Genomic DNA, 18,891 nt, shown 5'->3' with positions numbered 1-18,891 from the left:
AGCAGAGTTATTTAATAAAATATGTATTTGTCCCAGTCAGCCCTATAGTTGTATTAAGTATGTAGAAAAGCCCATTTACCTTCTCCCAATCACGAAGTCCAGTAATTTGGTCAAATGTTCATTGTCTGGTTTCTAAATTTTTGGGCTGGCTCTTAGATCCAAATAAAGTTTGTCAGGGCCTGCTCTGTAAGATAAAGTTCAGGTATATTTATTTTATAATTATAATTTTATTTATTTCTCATATTTATATACTGCTTAACACATACATCTCTAGGTGGAATACAATTCAAGTTACAACACAGTATTGATTACATGAACACACACACACACACACGCAAGCCCATGAACATCTCATCTCTCTGTGACTCAAGGCGTTTTCCAGCTCTATGAGGTCTCATTCCCCATGCCTTCCAATGGGACAGTGTATAGACAATTTCTGTGACATTAATGAATTTTTCTAGGGTTTTGGATTTTCTGGACGAGTCTGGGCAAGGTCTGCAACCTGCCTGCAAAAACAGCATGTCTCTATCTATTGGGAATTTCACGTCAGTGAGTGAGTGAGGCCAAAGCAGCTTTCTATTATTACAGTAAAGGGCTTGCAGTTTGCAAGCTGACCTCCAAGGGGAGTCTGTGACTGTTATCTTCTTAAGCGACTTTGTTGTCTTCAACTGTAGCTCAATGAGGTCTCATGACGCATCGTTTCCAATGGGAGAGTTTGCCCAGTTTTTCTGAGAAAGTAATGGGTTTTTCTGGGGTTGGGGATTTTTTTTGTGGTCTGGGCTGTTGGAAATTCTCTGTGGTGAGAGAATCCCTTTCTCATTATAGCAGAGTGCACAGAGGCACAACACAGTGGATTTAGTTAGGCATGCGTGTATGCTGAGAGTAAAGTAACTTGGAGCCAATTCATAGTTTCAAATCAATATATAAGGCATTTATTAAGGAACTCCATTCTAGATAGGAAAGTGAGGAGTTAGGATCTCTAATCTATCTATCTAGCTGGATGCAGATGGATTCTGCATCTTCTCTGCACACATGGTGCAGGGAGAGAGGCTTGCCATGTTGCAAGGTAGAATAGCAGGTAGGGAAGAGAGAGAGGAAGGAAGTTAATCCCTGAGATTAGCAATCTACATATCCAAAGGGATAGTGTCAGAGCCCTAGAGAAGGGATGACCAATGTCTTGACCCTCTAGCCCTCTGACTTACTAGTCTGTCCACCACTGTCTGAGACAAGAGACAGTGCAAAGTCCTTTATTTATTTATTGTTTCATTTCTATACCACCTTTCGTTAAAAGACAACCCCATGGCAGTTTACAAAAGTTAAAAACACACAATAAAAAGGCGATAAAAACATCAAGCTAAAAAATATAAAAACATATAAAAAACAGGCATAAAAACAATACAAGTAAAAACACAGAGAAGCAGCAGTAAAAACGATTATGTAAAAGCCTGGGTAAAAAGCCAAGTTTTAACAAGCTTTCTAAAAGCCGTGATGGAGTCTGAGGAACGAATGGCCACTGGGAGAGCATTCCAGAGTCTAGGAGCAGCAACAGAGAAGGCCCTGTCCCAAGTGCACGACAACCGGGCCTCTCTCATTGTCGGCACCCAGAGGAGGGCCCCCTCAGATGTCCTCGTCAAGTGGGCAGAAACCCTTGGGAGCAGGCAGTCCCTCAAATACCCCGGGCCCAAACCGTTAAGGGCTTTAAAGGTCAAAACCAGCACCTTGAATTGGACCCAGAAACAAACCGGCAGCCAGATCAACTCTTTTAGAATGGGGGTGATGTGCTCCCAATGGGCAGCTCCGGATAAAACCCTCGCTGCCGCGTTTTGCACTAGCTGCAGTTTCCGGATATTCTTCAAGGGCAGCCCTCATAGAGCGCGTTACAGTAATCCAGCCGCGACGTGACTAAGGCATGGGTAACCGTGGCCAGATCTGCCTTCTCGAGAAAGGGGTGCAGCTGGCGCACTAGCCGAAGCCGTGCAAAGGCACCCCTGGCCACCGCCTCCACCTGAGCTTCCAAAAGCAGAGCCGGGTCCAGTAGTACCCCCAAGTTGCATACTTGCTCCTTCAAGGGGAGTGCAACCCCATCCAGAACCGGTAAAATCTCCTCATCCCGATTGGCTCTCCTACTGACCAACAGTACCTCCATCTTATCCGGATTCAATTTCAGTTTATTAGCCCACATCCAACCCATCACGGCCTCCAGCCTCCGATTCAGGACATCCACCGCCTCCCTAGGATCAGATGACAAGGAGAGATAGAGCTGAGTGTCATCCGCATATTGCTGACAACTCAGTCCAAGTCCCCAGATGACCTCTCCCAGCGGCTTCATGTAGATGTTAAACAGCATGGGGGACAAGACCGATCCCTGCGGGACCCCACAGGCCAATGGCCACGGGGCCGAGCAGTAGTCCTCCAGCACCACCTTCTGGACCCTCCTCCCAAGAAAGGACCGGAACCACTGCAATGCAGTGCCTCCGATTCCCATACTCGAGAGGCGGCCCAGAAGGATACCATGGTCGATGGTATCGAACGCCGCTGAGAGGTCCAGCAGAACCAACAGGGACGCACTCCCCCTGTCTAGTTCCCGGTATAGGTCATCCACTAGAGTGACCAAGGCAGTCTCAGTCCCATATCCGGGGCAGAAGCCAGATTGAAAAGGGTCCAGATAATCCATATCATCCAAGACCCTCTGCAGCTGGGACACCACCACACGCTCCATCACCTTGCCCAAAAAGGGAAAGTTAGACACAGGTCTATAGTTATCCAGGTTGGAGGGATCAAGGGAGGGCTTTTTAAATAGTGGTCTTACCACTGCCTCCTTGAGGCACGAAGGAATCCTGCCCTCCCTTAATGAAGCATTAATGATCACCTCCAGCCATCTGCCTGTCCCCTCCCTGGCAGCTTTTATTAGCCATGAAGGGCAAGGGTCAAGAGCGCACGAAGTCACCCGCACACTGCCCAGGATCTTGTCCACATCCTCAGGCCGCACCAACTGAAAAGAATCCAACACAATGGGACCAGATGGTACCAGAGGCACGTGTGCCGGAACTGCCAAAACTCTGGAGTCCAGGTCAGTACGGATGCGAGCAACTTTATCTGCAAAGTGACAGGCAAAGTGATCACAAAGAGCTGTAGATGACTCCTCCCCCATTGTCTGGGGGAATGTGTGGAGCAAGGTTTTTACCACACGAAACAGCTCTGTTTGTCTGCACTGAGCAGACGCAATGGAGGCGGAGAAAGAGCATTTCTTCGCCGCCCCCACTGCCACAGCGTAGTCCCTAAAATGGGCTCTAGCCCGTGTTCGGTCGGATTCGTGACGATTCTTCCTCCAGCGTCGTTCCAGCCGTCGCCCGAGTTGCTTCATCACCCTAAGCTCCGAGGAAAACCAAGGAGCAGATCGGGCTCCACCAAGCCAGAGAGGGCGTTTAGGAGCAACCGTGTCAACAGCCCGGGCCATCTCTCCATTCCAGAGATCAACCAGGGCCTCGACAGGGTCACCAGCTCTGAACACTGGAAACTCCCCGAGGGCCATCTGGAATCCAAGCGGATCCATAAGCCTCTGGGGGCGGACCATCCTAATCGGCCCACCACCCCTGCAGAGGGCAGACGGGGCAGTCAAACTAAACCCCACCAGGTGATGATCTGTCCATGACAAGGGAGTGGTCTCAAATTCCCCCACCTCCAGATCATTTATTTCCCGGTCGGCAAAAACCAGATCCAGAGTGTGTCCCACCACGTAGGTAGGGCCCAATACCAATTGAGACAGGCCCATGGTTGCCATGGAGGCCATGAAATCCTGAGCCACACCCACTAGGGGGGCCTCAGCGTGGACATTGAAATCCCCCAAAACAATAAGCCTGGGGGAACCCAAGGCCACCTCCGAGACCACCCCCGCCAGCTCAGGTACGGAGACTGAAGTGCAGCGGGGTGGTCAGTACACCAGCAGAATCCCCAGCCTATCTCGGAGGCCCACCCTCAAGGACAAACACTCAAAATTCTGAGATTGCCTGACCGGTCACCTGGAAACGGGGAGGGTCTCTCGAAAGATGACTGCAACGCCTCCTCCCTGACCCTTGAGGCAGGGCTGCTGCACGATCTGGAAACCTGGAGGACATTGCTGAGAGAGACCAACCCCGCCCAGCGCATCCAACCAGGTCTCCGTCACACATACCAGGTCAGCACACTCATCCACAATCAAATCGTGGATGAGAGATGTTTTTGCGTTAACTGACCTGGCATTCAGCAGCAGCACCCTAATCCTCGAGGGAGTGTTCTCAGAGCTCCCTGGGGTCAGAGGGTTGGGAGAAGGGCCAGAAAAAGGAACAGACCTCAATTGCCTGGACCGTTTCCCCCTGTAACGGCCTGCCCAACTCCCACCGCCATACCTCCCTCTGCCCGCTACCTGTGATATTGCTGCCCCCACTCCATCCCCACTTCTTCGCTCTCCCAGACACATCTCCTCAGACTAACCCACCACAGCTTCTTGGCTTAATAAAAACCAGAACCAGACTTGTGCAATCTCTTGCTGGCTTCTTGATTGCAGGAAGAAGGATCTTCAGGGCAGAAGGAGAAAGATTTTCTGGGCCCCAGGCAGCTCGCCCCACGGCTGTTCCTTCTTTCTTCTTCCCCCAGGCCCTTGGGCCAGCCTGCCCTATATAGCAGCAGAGCCCCCAGCCACCGCAGCAGCCACAGCCCAAGGAGATCCTACACACCTGAGGAAAGGTGGGATAGAGGCAAAGACAGCACAGTCAGTGCCCCACCCAAGCTGTTCCTTCTTTCTTCTTCCCCCCTTTAACTTCCAACATGGGCAAGGTCTGGAACACACACACACTACACACACACACACATACACACTACACACACACACATCCCTCTTAGCTTGGGTTCACTATGGCTTCCCATTCAAGAACTGATCAGGTTTGCATCTGCTTAGCTCCAGCAATACTACAACATCAAGTATTCTCAGGCTAGGCCATGTGCATACACTGGCCAACCAATTCAGTAAGTAAAACCTACCAAATAAAATAAGTAAGAAATTCTTAAGAAAATCTCTGCACAAGGGTTCAAAGCCTTCACTCAGTGAGTGGAGCTAGAAGGCTGGGCTAGGATCAGAGCGAGGCCCTAAGACCCAACCACCCCTTAACTATGGTGAAGCTCAGTGGATGACCTTGGGCCAGTCACCAGCTTTCAGCCTGACCAACTCACAGGGCTGTTATGAGGATTTTTAAAAGCAAGGGAAAGAATCACATATGCCCTTGAGCTCTTTGGAGGAAGGGAGGAACACAATATTATTTCTGGGTGTAGCTAGTCCCTGAAAGCAGCACAATTAGACTGTGATACTGACAATTCCTTGTAAGGGAAAGATTTAAAGTGCCCCATGGGGAGAAGAAGGGAGAGCTGAACCCTTTCCCATGTCCACGCTTCCTCCCCCTTCATTTCCCCTACCTGTGCAAAAGCACAGGTGGGGGAAAGGCTGAGGATGGTCCTCCCCTTCACCCACCAACATACCCAGCCGTGCTGCATTTTAAATAGTTCTCACTCTACATTATAGGGAATTGCCAGTAACACAGCTGAGAGGCACAGGCCTGACATCACAACTAGTTTGGTTTTCAGTAATCCCAACAACTACCTTGTAGGGTTAGCCCAACAACTACCCTGTATTATTAGTCCCATTTTTTTAAAAATTTATTTTATATACCACCTGAATCCAAAGGCTCTAGGCAGTTCACAAAAACAAACAAAACACACACACACACACAAACGTTAAAACAATTTAAAATATTCAGAGATTACCAAAAGCCTGGCTAAACATGTGTCTTAAGGGCTCATTTAAAGGCTGGTAAAGGTGTTAAACCATGAACGTCTAAAGGGAGCGAATTCCATAGCCCAGGAGCAACTACAGAGAAGGCCCATTCCCAAATTATCCGGAGGCGGACCTCCCTCAATGACCTTAATGTGCGGTGGGGATCATACAGAAGAAGGTGCCCAGGCAACCCAGTCCTAAGCCATGTAGGGCTTTAAAGGTAATTACCAGCACTTTGTATTTTACCTGGAAACCTATTGGCAGCCCAGTGACATAGGGAGGCCAGGGGCGGCCCCGGTTCAACCTGACACCAGCGCGCCCCCCCCCCACAGCCGCACCCCCTACATCTGACTTCAGATGCGAGGGACATGGTTTTGCTGTGAGGTGCGGCTCCTGAGCATGGTGTCCTGGGTTCTTTGAACCCATTCGTGCATTGATGGTTCCACCCCTGTGGTAGCCAATGCAATTGTTTTAAAACAGGCATAATATGGTATGAGAAACCCTGGAGACCAATCTAGCCACTGCACTTTGGACCAACTGAAGTTTCTGAACTATATACAAAGGCAGCTCCACATAGAAAGCATTGCAGTAGTCAAGCCTAGAGGTTACCAGAGAGTGCATCACTGTTCTGAGATCATTATCTTTGAGGAACAGACGTAGCTGTTGTATCAGCCAGAATTGATAGAAGGTGCTCCTGACCATAGCCTCTACTTGAAAAACCAGAGTGAGGCCTGGATCCAAAAACACTCCCAAGCTATGCAGCTGATCCTTTAGGGGGAGTGCAACCCTATCCAGAATAGGAAGATCTATCACATCCAATTGCATGCTAGGGATCATTAGGAAGGGGATTGAAAATAAAACTGCTAATATTATAATGCCCTTATACAAAACTATGGTGTGGCCACACCTGGAGTACTGCGTACAATTCTGGTCACCACATCTAAAAAAGGACATTGTAGAACTCGAAAAGGTGCAGAAGAGGGCAACCAAGATGATCAGGGGCCTAGGACACCTTTCTTCTGAGGCAAGGCTACAACACCTGGGGCTATTTAGTTTAGAAAAAAGGTGACCGCAGGGAGACCTGATAGAGGTCTATAAAATCATGCATGGTGTGGAGAAAGTGGATAGAGAGAAATTCTTCTCCCTCTCACATCACACAAGAACCAGGGGTCATCCCATGAAATTGATTGCCAGGAAATTCTGGACCAGCAAACAGAGGTACTTTTTCACACAACGTATAATCAACTTGTGTTATTCTCTGCCACAAGATGCAGTGACAGACAACAGCCTAGATGGCTTTAAGAGAGGTTTGGATAACTTCATAGAGTAGAGGTCTATCAACAGCTACTAGTTGGAGGACTATAGGCCACCTCCAGCCTCAGAGGCAGGATGTCTCTGAGTACCAGTTGCAGGAGAGTAACAGCAGGAGAGAGGACATGCCCTCAACTCCTGCCTGTAGGCTTCCAGCGGCATCTGTGTGAAACAGGATGCTGGACTAGATGGGCCTGATCCAGCAGGGTTGTCCTTATGTTCTGATCCCTCGAAGTATGATCCCTTACCATGAGTACCTCCGTCTTGCTTAGATTCAGTTTCAATTTATTATCCCTCATCCAATCCATTACTGCCTCTAGCCAAGCATTTAGGAGGGTTATGCCATTTCCTGATGATGATGTCATGGAGAAATAGATTTGGGTGTCATCAGCGTATTGATAACACCCTGCTCCAAACCTCCTGATGATCTCACCCAGTGGTTTCATGTAGATGTTAAAAAGCATCAGAGATAAGATGGTGCCCTGAGAGACACCATACAATAGCTCTCGTTTCACAAAGCTGCTATGTCTGAGACACACCAGCTGGAATTTACCAGAGAGTTAGAAACAGAGCCACAGCAAAGCAGTACCACCTATTCCCAAATCCCACAAATGATCTCGAAGGATACCATGGTTGATGGTATTAAAAGCCACAGAGAGATCCAAAAGAACCAACAGAGTCACACTCCCTCCATCCATTCTTTGGTAGAGATTATCCATCAGGCTGACCAAGGCTGTCTCCTCCCATATTAGAGATGGGGCACAGAAAAGGGGCTGAAGATGAGACTGGATGGGCTCACGACTCAGGGCCACCGAGTGAACTCATGGCTCAGGTAGATTTTAACCAAGGACTTCCTGTCTCATAAATGGCCTATGATGCTAAACTAGAAATAGAACATTAGAAGATTAAAGACAGTCAAAACCAGTTTCTCATTACATTTCAGGCTATTCGGCTTTGATTTGCATTTTCTTGTTGCATTCAAGTGTGCTCTACTGCTACTCTTTTTAAAAAATTAAATACATGGTAGCATTACTCGTTTATTGCACTGAAATGAAACCAAACTGGGGCTAATTAGTCATTAGCATTGTGTGTGGGGAACGGAGTTATTAAAACATAAGTGAAAATTTAATTGAAGAAGAAATTACTGATACAGAAGGCAACAATTTCAATTATTTCATATGCCTTAATTAGGGGTTCTAGCAGAAGCAAGTCTATAAAACCAGCCTTCGATAATAATTTAATTCATGGTCTCGGGTGCAAATGGTAAATAAATGTTCTCGAGAATCATGGAAATGAGTAACATTTTAAAACTAAAAGTAAGAGCCTGCTTCTCAGAGGTACCTGCATCTGATTTTTAAATGTATTTATTCTCTTCAACGCTACATTTCCCTAATACAAAATAAAATTAACATTTGCATGAATTTTGTTCTTTCAATATGTACTGTAACGAATAAACACCACTTCTCTAAAAAGGAATTATGACTTTGTCTCCCTTCCTTCATTCAGATGTATGCTGTCAGTTTTGCCAGCATGTATATTCATGGAGTTTTGTTTCCAGTCCTTCTACACCAGGCACCACATTTGTTATCCAATATGTAGTACATGCCATAAAATTCTACCCAGGCAAATCATATAGGAAACATATTTAATTCTCTTAAATGTACCCGTTGCTGATCTCATGTGTGGCAGCTCTTGCGAGAGTTCACGAGCAGCTGCCAGACTAGCAATGGGGACGGGGGAGAAAATAAGGATAGCGGCCGCAGGGAGCAGGAGGCAGCAGCAAACAGGAGGTGGCTGTGGCCCGGCCGGCCAGTTGGCAGAAACATGCAGTGGCCTGGCCCAGCTGGTGGGAGGAGGCAGCCTCTGCCGGGAGTTGGGCAGGTGGGAAGAGGCAGAGGCATATCTAGGGAAAATAGCGCCTAGGGCAAACACTGAAATTGCGCCCCCTGTCCAAGCATCTGACACCCATCTTTGAGATAACTTTACCATCATATCAGCTGAAAAATACAAGTCAGGCTCGTTAATCTTTCAAAAACTATTTTAGCAGTGGACTTAGCCAGACCAAAAAATGCTGGGAAACTACAAATTTCAGTATGCTGGGGCTCATGAAATACCCAAATACTATGTGGAGGTGTACTTGGAAAACTAAACAGACGTGCCTGTCTAATTCTCTACTATGTATTGTAGCATCACCATTACATAAGTTTTAAAAATAAATGGAGAATTTGACTTTTCCCAGATACTCTGTAAATAATTAAAGGATATGCAGAGTAAACTGTGTCACTGCTTGGAATATATTCTAGTCTTTCAGAAAGACAGTTAAAATGAGAGAAAGAGAGCAAGAAACTCCCAGTGGGCCTTAATATTAAGGATTTCACACTGATTAAAAGACAAATTCACCATTAATAGCCATATTAGCAAGACATCACATTTAACTCACATCACAAGAAGCAAAGTAAGAGCAAATGAATACAATCCTAGCTCATAAGCATCAGCTCAGTATTCACAAGCTCTGATTCTCTGTACATAGTGCCAATCTGAATATGTGTACAGTGACTTATATTATATATTATTATTATTTTTTTACCTGTAGCCCATTCGGGGGGCTTCCTAAAGGCTGGGGGGGTTGCAAAGGTTCCTCCTCCCCCCACTGGCCTCTAGGGCCTCGCAGGGACCATTTGAGCATGTGCAGTGACCATTTTAAAAAATCTTTTTTTAAAAAATGGTCACTGAAAACAAAATGGCCACCGCGCATGCTCAAATGGCCTCTGCAAGGCCTGGCATGACCTAGGGCCTCACAGAGGCCATTTGAGCATGCACAGTGGCCATTTTGTATTTGGCAAACTTTTTTTTTTTAAATTAATTTTACAAAATGACGCCCCCCTTCAAGTGGCGCCCAGGGCACATGCCCTGCCTGTCCTACCCCTAGATACGCCCCTAGGAAGAGGTGGCAGCCGTCAGCCAGAGGGGGAAGAGAAGGGGAGAAGAGGACAGGCTGGCCCAGCCGAGAGCGGGTGGTGCATGCCAGGAGCAGGAGGCAGCGGTGGGCCGGCCAGGCTGCCGGGAACAGGAGGCGGTGGCGGCCCGGCCAGTGGGAGGAGGCGGTGGCCCAGCTCAGCTGGTGGGAGGAGGTGGCCGCTGCCGGGAGTTGGTGGGCGGGAGGAGGTGGTGGGCTGGCTTTCTGGCAAGCCAGCCAGCCAGCCAGAAAGCTGGGGGGCGGAGAAGGGGGGAGAAGATAAGCGGGCCAGCCAGCCGGCCAGAAAACCAGCCAGGCCGGGGTGGGGACGAAGCCACGGTGTCGGCCTGAGGTGCAGATGCTCTGTGCCAAGCCCAGCTAGTTTCTCTTATTTCATCTGTGGGGAGTGTGTGCAGGACTGGGACCAGCTCCTGAGTGACTCAGCAGTTCCTGGGGTCACCTGCCCAGTTCTGGGCCTTTATAGGAGTGCTGCCTGTGGCGGGGTCACCCCTTTGGGGGAGCCACATCAGAGGACCACAAGGGTGAAGGCCAGACTGTTTGGCCCAAGGTCCCTCGTAGGTCTGTAGAGGTGGGTGGGTATTTTAACTTGGCTTCTTTTTGAAATCCTGGGTTGGGTGAGTTGAGTTAATGTGTCTGGGTCTGTCTGGAGATGGGGAGACAGGGGGTGTATCCACCAATTATGGGGCAGCTATTCCAGTGGTGGTGGGGAATAGAAGAAGTAACATTGACAGGTCAGCAGGCCGTCGCAGGGGAAGGGAAATCAGAAATTTAATTTCTGTCTCCCCTTCTGGCTGTCCTGTCAGCTCTTTGACCTTGGAAAGCAATGCTAACCACCCACAGAGCCTCACCTTGCTCCTTTGTAATGCCAAATTGGTCCAGAATAAACCAGAAACCATCCATGATTTGATTCTAGATGAAGGGGCAGACCTGGTATGTATTACAGAGACTTAGATGGGGAAGGCTGGTGGCCCAGTCTGGTCCCGGCTTCTTCCTCCAGGGTACTCTGTTGAGGAGCAGGGAAAGGGAAATGGGTGGGGAGGTGGAGTGGCTGATCAGGGAGATACTGATCCCTGATCAGAATCCCTCTTGAAGTGTCTGACCATATTGGATGTGTGTACCTAAGTTTGGAGACCAAGGATAGACTGGGGCTTCTGTGGGTGTACCAATCGCCCCGCTGCTCAACAGAGTCCCTAACTGAGCTGACGGACTTGGTCTCGGGTTTGGTGTTGGAGTCCCCCAGGCTTGTGGTGCTGGGGGACTTCAATGTCCACTATGGGACCAATTTGTCCAGGGCGGCTCAGGAGTTCATAGTGACCATTACAACTATGGGCCTATCTCAAGTGGTCTTGGGACTGATGCACATTGCAGGTCACACACTTGATTTGGTCTTTCACTCTGATCAGGATGGTGTTCTGTGGGTGTGGACTCCTGTGATTTCCCCATTGTCATGGATGGACCACCATCTGGTTAAGTTTGGACTCACAGTCACACCCCACCCTTGCAGGGGCGAGGGTCCTATTAGGATGGTCTGCCCAAGAAGGTTATTGGATCCCATAGGATTTCAAGAAGCCTTGGAGGGATTTAGTGTTGGCTCTGGCGGTGATCCTGTTGATGCCCTGGTGAAGAATTGGAACAGCAAACTCACCGGGGCAGTAGACATGATTGCTCCTAAGCGTCCTCTCTGACCCACTTCCTAATTGCCCCATTGGTATATGGAAGAACTACGGGGGCTGAAGCGGAGTGGTAGACAACTGGAGCGCAGGTGAAGAAAGACTCGGCTTGAATCCGACAGATTGCAACATAGAGCTCATTTCAAGACCTATGCTCAGGTGATATGTGCGGCAAAGAAGCGATTATTTTCTGCCCATATTGCATCCACAAGCTCATATCCAGCGGAGTTGTTCCAGGTCATGAAGGGGCTAATGTGCACCCCTTCCCCCTTGAATCAGTACTTAGAACCAACAATTACTCCCTGTGATGTTTTTAGTGAGTTCTTTGTGGACAAAATCTCTCGTATTTGGGCCAACTTTGATTCAAACTCTGCAATTGTTACAGAGTCTGATGCCAAGGTGTCCAACAGCCCCTCTTATCTGATGACCCTGGATCAGTTTCAGTTTGTGACTCCTGAGGATGTGGACAAGTTGCTTGGAACACCACCTGCCCTCTTGATCCTTGTCTGACAAGGCTTATACTATCTGGCAGGGAGGCTGTTGTAGAGGGCCTGGTAGAGATTTTAAATGCTTCTCTGATGGAGGGCAGGATGCCTCCTTGACTTAAGGAGGCAATCATTAGACCACTTCTGAAGAAGCCTGACTTAGATCCCTCAGAGTTAAACAATTACAGGCCATCTCCAAACTTCCATGGTTCGGCAAGGTGATTGAGAAGGTAATGGCCTCCCAGCTCCAGGCAGTCTTGGAGGAAACTGATTATCTAGACCCATTGCAAACTGGTTTTCATGCTGGCTATGGGGTGGAGACTGCTTTGGTCGGTCTGATGGATGATCTCCAATTGGGAATTGACAGAGGGAGTGTGACTCTGTTGGTCCTTTTGGATCTCTCGGCAGCTTTCGATACTATTGACCATAGTATCCTTCTGGAACATCTGAGGGGATTGGGGGTGGGAGGCACTGCTTTGCAGAGATTACACTCCTACCTCACAGGCAGATTCCAGATGTTGTCTCTTGGAGACTGTTGTTCTTCCAAATCTGAACTTTCCTATGGCATCCCTCAGGGCTCCGTATTGTCTGTTTAACATCGTTATGAAACGACTGGGAGAGATCATCAGGGGATTTGGTGCAGGGCTGATGACACCCAAATCTATTTCTCCATGTCAACATCATCAGGAGAAGGCAGAACATCCCAAAATGCCTGCCTGGAGACAGTAATGGGCTGGATGAGGGTTAACTAACTGAGGCTGAATCCAGATAAGATGGAGGTACTTATTGTGCAGGGTCAGAACTCGGGAGATGATTTTGATCTGCCAGTTCTGGATGGGGTCACATTCCCCGGAAAGAACAGGTACGCAGTCTGGGGGTGCTTCTGCATCCAAACCTCTCCCTGGTGCCCCAGGTTGAGGCGGTGGCCAGAGGTGCTTTTTATCAGCTTCGGCTGATATGCCAGCTGGGTCCATTTCTTGAGATGAACAACCTCAAAACAGTGGTACATATGCTGGTAACCTCTAGGCTGGATTATTGCAATGAGCTCTATGTGGGGCTGCCTTTGTATGTAGTTCAGAAACTGCAGTTGGTTCAGAACACGGCAGCCAGGTTGGTCTCTGGATCATCTAGGAGAGACCATATTATTCCTGTGTTGAAGGAACTGCACTGGCTGCTAATATGTTTCCGGGCAAAATACAAGGTGCTGGTCATTCCCTATAAAGCCCTAAACAGGCCCTGGGTATTAAAGAGAACCTTTTCTTTGCCATAAGCCCCACCACCAGATCATGGAGAAGTTCGCCTGCGGCTGCCACCAACTCATCTGGTGGCTACTCGGGAACGGGCCTTCTCTATTGCAGCCCCTGGACTTTGGAATGTGCTCCCTTTTGAAATAAGAGCTTCCCCATCTCTGGCAATTGTTAAAATGGCACTGAAGACACATTTATTCACCCAGGCTTTTAATTAGATTTATAGTTTTAAATAATTTTAATATGGAGGTTTAAATGTTTTTAATCTTTTAAAGGATTTTAATTGTTAGTTAATTTAATGTTTTAAATGATTTTAATTGTAAACTGCCCAGAGGTTTTGGGCGGTATAGAAATATTTTAAATAAATAAATTTCATCAATACTGGGCAGCATCCAGACTAGTTCCATTTGTGCAAGGCAGAAGGGCCATTTTCACCAATTCCCCATTCCCTATGCTGTCCCCTGCACCTCTCTCCAAAATATATCCCTGAGGGTTGGGGCCCCTCAGGCACATATGGTGGGGGGGGCAATACAGGCTTCAGCAGAGGGAAGCTGAATAGAATGTTTTCTGGGTCTAATATCACATTAAAGCCTGTAATTTTATAAATTGCATTCCTAATTTCTATCCAAAATTTCTAAGCATGCTGCCAAGTTTTCCCACTAGTGATTTTAAAAAATCCTATTTCTGAATTACATTTTCAATATAGAGCACTGTGTCATCATTCTAAACAGCTTCTTAAGCATTTAATAGTTCATTAATTTTAAACAGTTCTCTTGCAAAGTAACACATAATAAAAATGTTACCTTCCTTCCATATACATTCTCGCTTCTTAAAATCAATATTATGCCCAATATAACCTTCTCGTTTTTATTTCTTCCATCTCACAATAGAATTACAACACAATCTTATAAGACTCTCCTCCTTGGAGAGGAGAGCTGGTCTTGTGGTAGCAAGCATGACTTGTCCCCATAGCTAAGCAGGGTCTGCCCTGGTTGCATATGAATGGGAGACTTGATGTGTGAGCGCTGTAAGATATTCCCCTCAGGGGATGGAGCCGCTCTGGGAAGAGCAGAAGGTTTCAAGTTCCCTCCCTGGCTCCTCCAAGATAGGGCTGAGTGAGATTCCTGCCTGTGACCTTGGAGAAGCCACTGCCAGTCTGTGAAGACAATACTGAGCTAGATAGACCAATGGTCTGACTCAGTATATGGCAGTTTCCTATGTTCCTATGTCTTAAGATTTAAAAAACCACCCTCAAATACCATCAGATATTGACTTTCAAATATAACGTTTTAAAAATTGGTCACTATAGCAAAATATGGTGATTGTACTGCAAGCCTTTAATAAGGGCTTTTAAATGTTCTTGAAAATGCCAAACTAGGAATCCTATGTTAGAAGAGGTGGTAGGACATAAAATGAAGAACAAATTCGTTAGATAAATTGAAGCATGGTACTTGAAGGCTGGAGCCAAAGAACTAGCTGACTAGTTCCAATCAATGTGTGAAATTCAGGAATGGATGTTGCTTTTTGATCCTCTGGGTTGCCAGATCACAATGCTGCAATGACAGTATAAGCTGCAACTGGTAGATTTCCCCAGTCAGGATCTAGACCAGAGACCTAGCTAGCACAACCCTATGTCCCATGGCCGACAATCTCAAACCTTTCAAACTTCCCCTGCCTGCTGGCACTTCCTTCCTGCCAACAGTACACATCACAGCCCTGTCCAACTTTCCAATTTTGCCCAGTCCTAGTTTCTTTCTGCCTTCAATTCCATGCCTCCATTACGTATTATTTTCTCAGGTCACTGCTTTGAATTCTCCACTCTGCTTCCCACTCTGTCTGCATTCAGCTAGCAGATCTGAAAACTGATAGCAGGTTTCAAATACCTGAAGGACTGTCACATATGAGAAGGAAACCTGTTCTCTGTTGCTCCTAAGGACAGAACTAAAACCAGTCGGTTCAAACTACAAGAAGCAGGTCTAAGATAGCCATTAGGAAGGACTTCCTAACTGTGAGAGATGTTTGACAGTGGGACAAACTGCCCCATGATGCAGTGGTAAATCCTGGAGTTTTTCTGGACAGGCGTCTATCAGAGATGCTGTAGCACAGGGGTAAGTAATCTTAGCTCTCCAGTTGTTGAAGTACAACTCCCATCATCCCAGCCACAATAAAAAGCTCCATTTCCTGCATTGAGCAGGGATTTGAAGACCTCCAAGGTGACTTCCAACATTCTAGGATTCTAACCTTGTGTGGTGAGGTTTCTTCAGAGGTCCAACAAATAGCTTGTTCTAAACTCAGTTCCCCATATCCTCACTCTCTTCCACAAGTCTCATCTCCACATACCCGGGTTTCTATGTCAGCCCACTGTCTACCCTGCCCACCATCCTTTGGTTTACATAATGTAAGAACAGCCCTGCTGGATCAAGCACAAGGCCTATATAGTCCAGCATCCTGTTTCACACAGTAGCTCACCAGATGCCTCTGGGGAGCCCACAGGCAAGAGGTGAGGGCATGCACTCTCTCCTGCTGTTGCTTCCCTGCAACTGGTATTGAGAGGCATTGTGCCTCTGAGGCTGGAGGTGGCCTATAGCCACCAGACTAGTAGCCATTGATAGACCTGTCCACCATGAATCTGTCTAAGCCCCTTTTAAAGTCATCCAAGCTGGTGGCCATCACCACATCCAATGGCAAAGAATTCCATACATAATTATGCACTGTGTAAAAAAATACTTCCTCTTCTTGGTCCTAAATTTCCCAACCTTCAGTTTCATGGGGTGACCTCTGGTTCTAGTGTTGTGAGAGAGGGAGAAAAATTCCTCTCTGCCCACCCTCTCCACTCCATGCATAATTTTATACACCCCATCATGTCTCCCCTTAGTCGCCTCTTGTGCAGGTTTCCTTTCCTCTGGGCTCCTTGAGGTTTCCTGGCCTCTGGGCTCCCTGTCCTATAGATTCTTTACATCTACCTAGGCCATCTTCCAAGTCCTCAGTTACCCTTTGGGATTCATTTGAATCCCAAACAGTTACCTTTCCTTTCTTTCACAGAAGCTGGATTCCAAAACTGGTAAGGCCTGTAGGCAGTAGAACACACCATATCAGTTCATACAAACAGTATCAAAGGCTTCCTTGCCCCAGGTACAATACCCCACAGGAGGAGGAAAATATCCAGGCTTTAGCCTAGCAACTCTATTGCCTAAGTAGAACCTTTAAGTTATCTTAGCTGTGGGAAATTGTGTGTTTCATATTAACACTTAATTTTTGTTCTGCCATATTACTGCAATGATATTTTCTATCATCTTTCCCACCATGAGAAAGTTGGATCTGATTTTTATCTATGTTAGCTCAGGGTGAGTCAAGAGGGTAATCAGAAATTCAAGTCACCCACAAGATACAAAAAGGCAATTTAATGAGGTAGGGGTGTGTGTGTGTGTGTGTGTGTTTAATCCCAGTGTATTTTAAGCATTCATGTTATTTATCAAGGGACAGAAGGAGAATATTTATGATTTGGTTATCACAGAAAGTAACCAAGAACCAAATCATAAAGCTATCCTTATATTTCTCAATGGAGAGATCAAGCTCGTTCCATTCTCAGTGAAGAGATCAACATTACATGCATCTCAGAAGTGAAGTAAAGTGTGCCGTTAAGTCCGCTGCCGTGGCCCCCTGGCCCCACCCCCGCATCTGACGTCAAGTGCAGGGACGTGGTCTCCCTCCCAAATGGGGCTGCGTGGCCCATGCTGCATTGGACAGCTCAGGATGGAGCGACTCTCCCTGCCTTTAAAGCAGGGATCCTCAACGTTGGGCCCCCAGATGTTCTTGGACTTCAACTCCCATAATCCCCAGCCAAAGGCCACTGGGCCTGGGGATTGTGGGAGCTGAAGTCCAAGAACATCTGGGGGCCCAACGTTGAGGATCCCTGCTTTAAAGGCAGGGATAGCCATTCCAGCCACTCTGCCAATGCTGCACCGGCCAATCTCTCTCCCAAACGGGGCCCCGTTTGGGAAGGAGATTGGCTCTGCTGCATTGCCAGCGAGGCCAGGAACAGCTCTCCCTGCCTTTAAAGGCAGGGAGAGTCGCCCCAGCCCACGCTGCCAATGCAGACCGATTTCATTTTCAAACGGGGCCCTGTTTGGGAGCAAAATAACGCCTCCGTTTCTGACGTCAGACACAGGGGGGTGTCAGGGTGGGTGTCGAGGGCACGAGGCACTGCCCCTGATTGGCAGTGGCCCAGGTTCTTTGAGCCCGATTGCCCAATGGTGACTCCGCCCCTGGTCAAGTTGATTTCAACTCCTGGCACCCACAGAGCCCTGTGGTTTTCTTTAGTAGTACACAGGAGGAGTTTACCATTGTCTTCTCCTGCATTTACCATTGCGTCTTCCCAAGCAGTATGAGATTATGCCTTTCAGCATCTTCCTATATCACTGCTGCCCGATATAGTAGCAGCGGGGATTCGAACGGACAACTTTCTGTTTATTAGTCAAGCATTTCCCCGCTGCACCACTTAAGGTGGTTACATCCATCCCTACAAACTCCATAATAATATTGATTGCATTTTGGCAATGCATTCACATGCCTGTGTATTTTTCCATAAACAATTGTTGGCTTGTTGGGTCCAAGAATAAGGGATATTATACTTTTAAATTAGACTCATATAAAGTTTAGACCTTTAACCAGAATAATGCAGACTGATAAAAGAAAATGCAGATTGTTGTGTTTGCTACATTAACACCACCCCCAAATACCCCCTACATACATACTGGGAAGTGGGGGGTGGGGCATCTTCTAGCACATTATGCAAGGCACTGGCAGTAATATTTAAACCAATAAAAATTCCCCTAAAAATGCATTATCAGTATGAAGAAATAGACAAATTATGCCTGAAAAGATTCTAAGAAGGATTTGCATGAAAACTTAAAAGTAAAATGAACCAAAACTTAGCTTTTTTGAGTAAGTTCATAGATAGAACATTCTGAAACACAGGTTAGGAAAAAAACTGAAAAATCAATTCACCAAAGCCTAGAAATTACACTATGCTCACCTAAGCAAAAAGAAGCTACTACCCCAACTTCCTACAAGGCTCTTTCTCAAACAATGCTGCAGCTGGATACTTCTAAATGAGAGGAAGAACTCAGAAGTAATAAACTGCACCTGGATTACCAAAGCGACATTCTGCTGAGTCACAATTAAGATTGTACAGCAAGTTCTTAATTTAACCCATGAGATGCCAAACAGCCTAATTAAAATGCATCAAGATTCTGTCTCAAGTAGAATGTTTATCTTTAGTCTTTGGTCATGTTAGCTTCATATATCTATGGGATTTTTCTTCTCAGACAGAAGCACCTTTCTGCATTAATGTATGAAAAACAACCCTGCAGATGGATGTTGTTCTTTTAATATTTGC

The 18,891-nt window shown here is 47.0% G+C and overlaps 1 long non-coding RNA gene across 1 annotated transcript in view; it reads right to left on the bottom strand.

Annotated features, from left to right (window-relative positions):
- Positions 1 to 18,591, bottom strand: part of LOC128347469 (uncharacterized) — a 40,666-nt gene extending 22,075 nt beyond the window's left edge. Inside the window, exons 1-2 of the long non-coding RNA XR_008317571.1 lie at positions 18,529 to 18,591; positions 80 to 184 (exon numbers count right to left, since the gene is read on the bottom strand). This is a non-coding gene — a long non-coding RNA (uncharacterized LOC128347469). The remainder of the gene's footprint in view (positions 1 to 79; positions 185 to 18,528) is intronic.
- Between the last annotated feature and the right edge of the window lie 300 nt (positions 18,592 to 18,891).

This window comes from Hemicordylus capensis, chromosome 1 (genome assembly GCF_027244095.1).
Source record: "Hemicordylus capensis ecotype Gifberg chromosome 1, rHemCap1.1.pri, whole genome shotgun sequence".
In the NCBI taxonomy this organism is placed as follows: Eukaryota; Metazoa; Chordata; class Lepidosauria; order Squamata; family Cordylidae; genus Hemicordylus; species Hemicordylus capensis.
The sequence above is the reverse complement of the archived record's forward strand: the minus strand, read 5'-3'. Positions and strand labels throughout refer to the sequence as shown.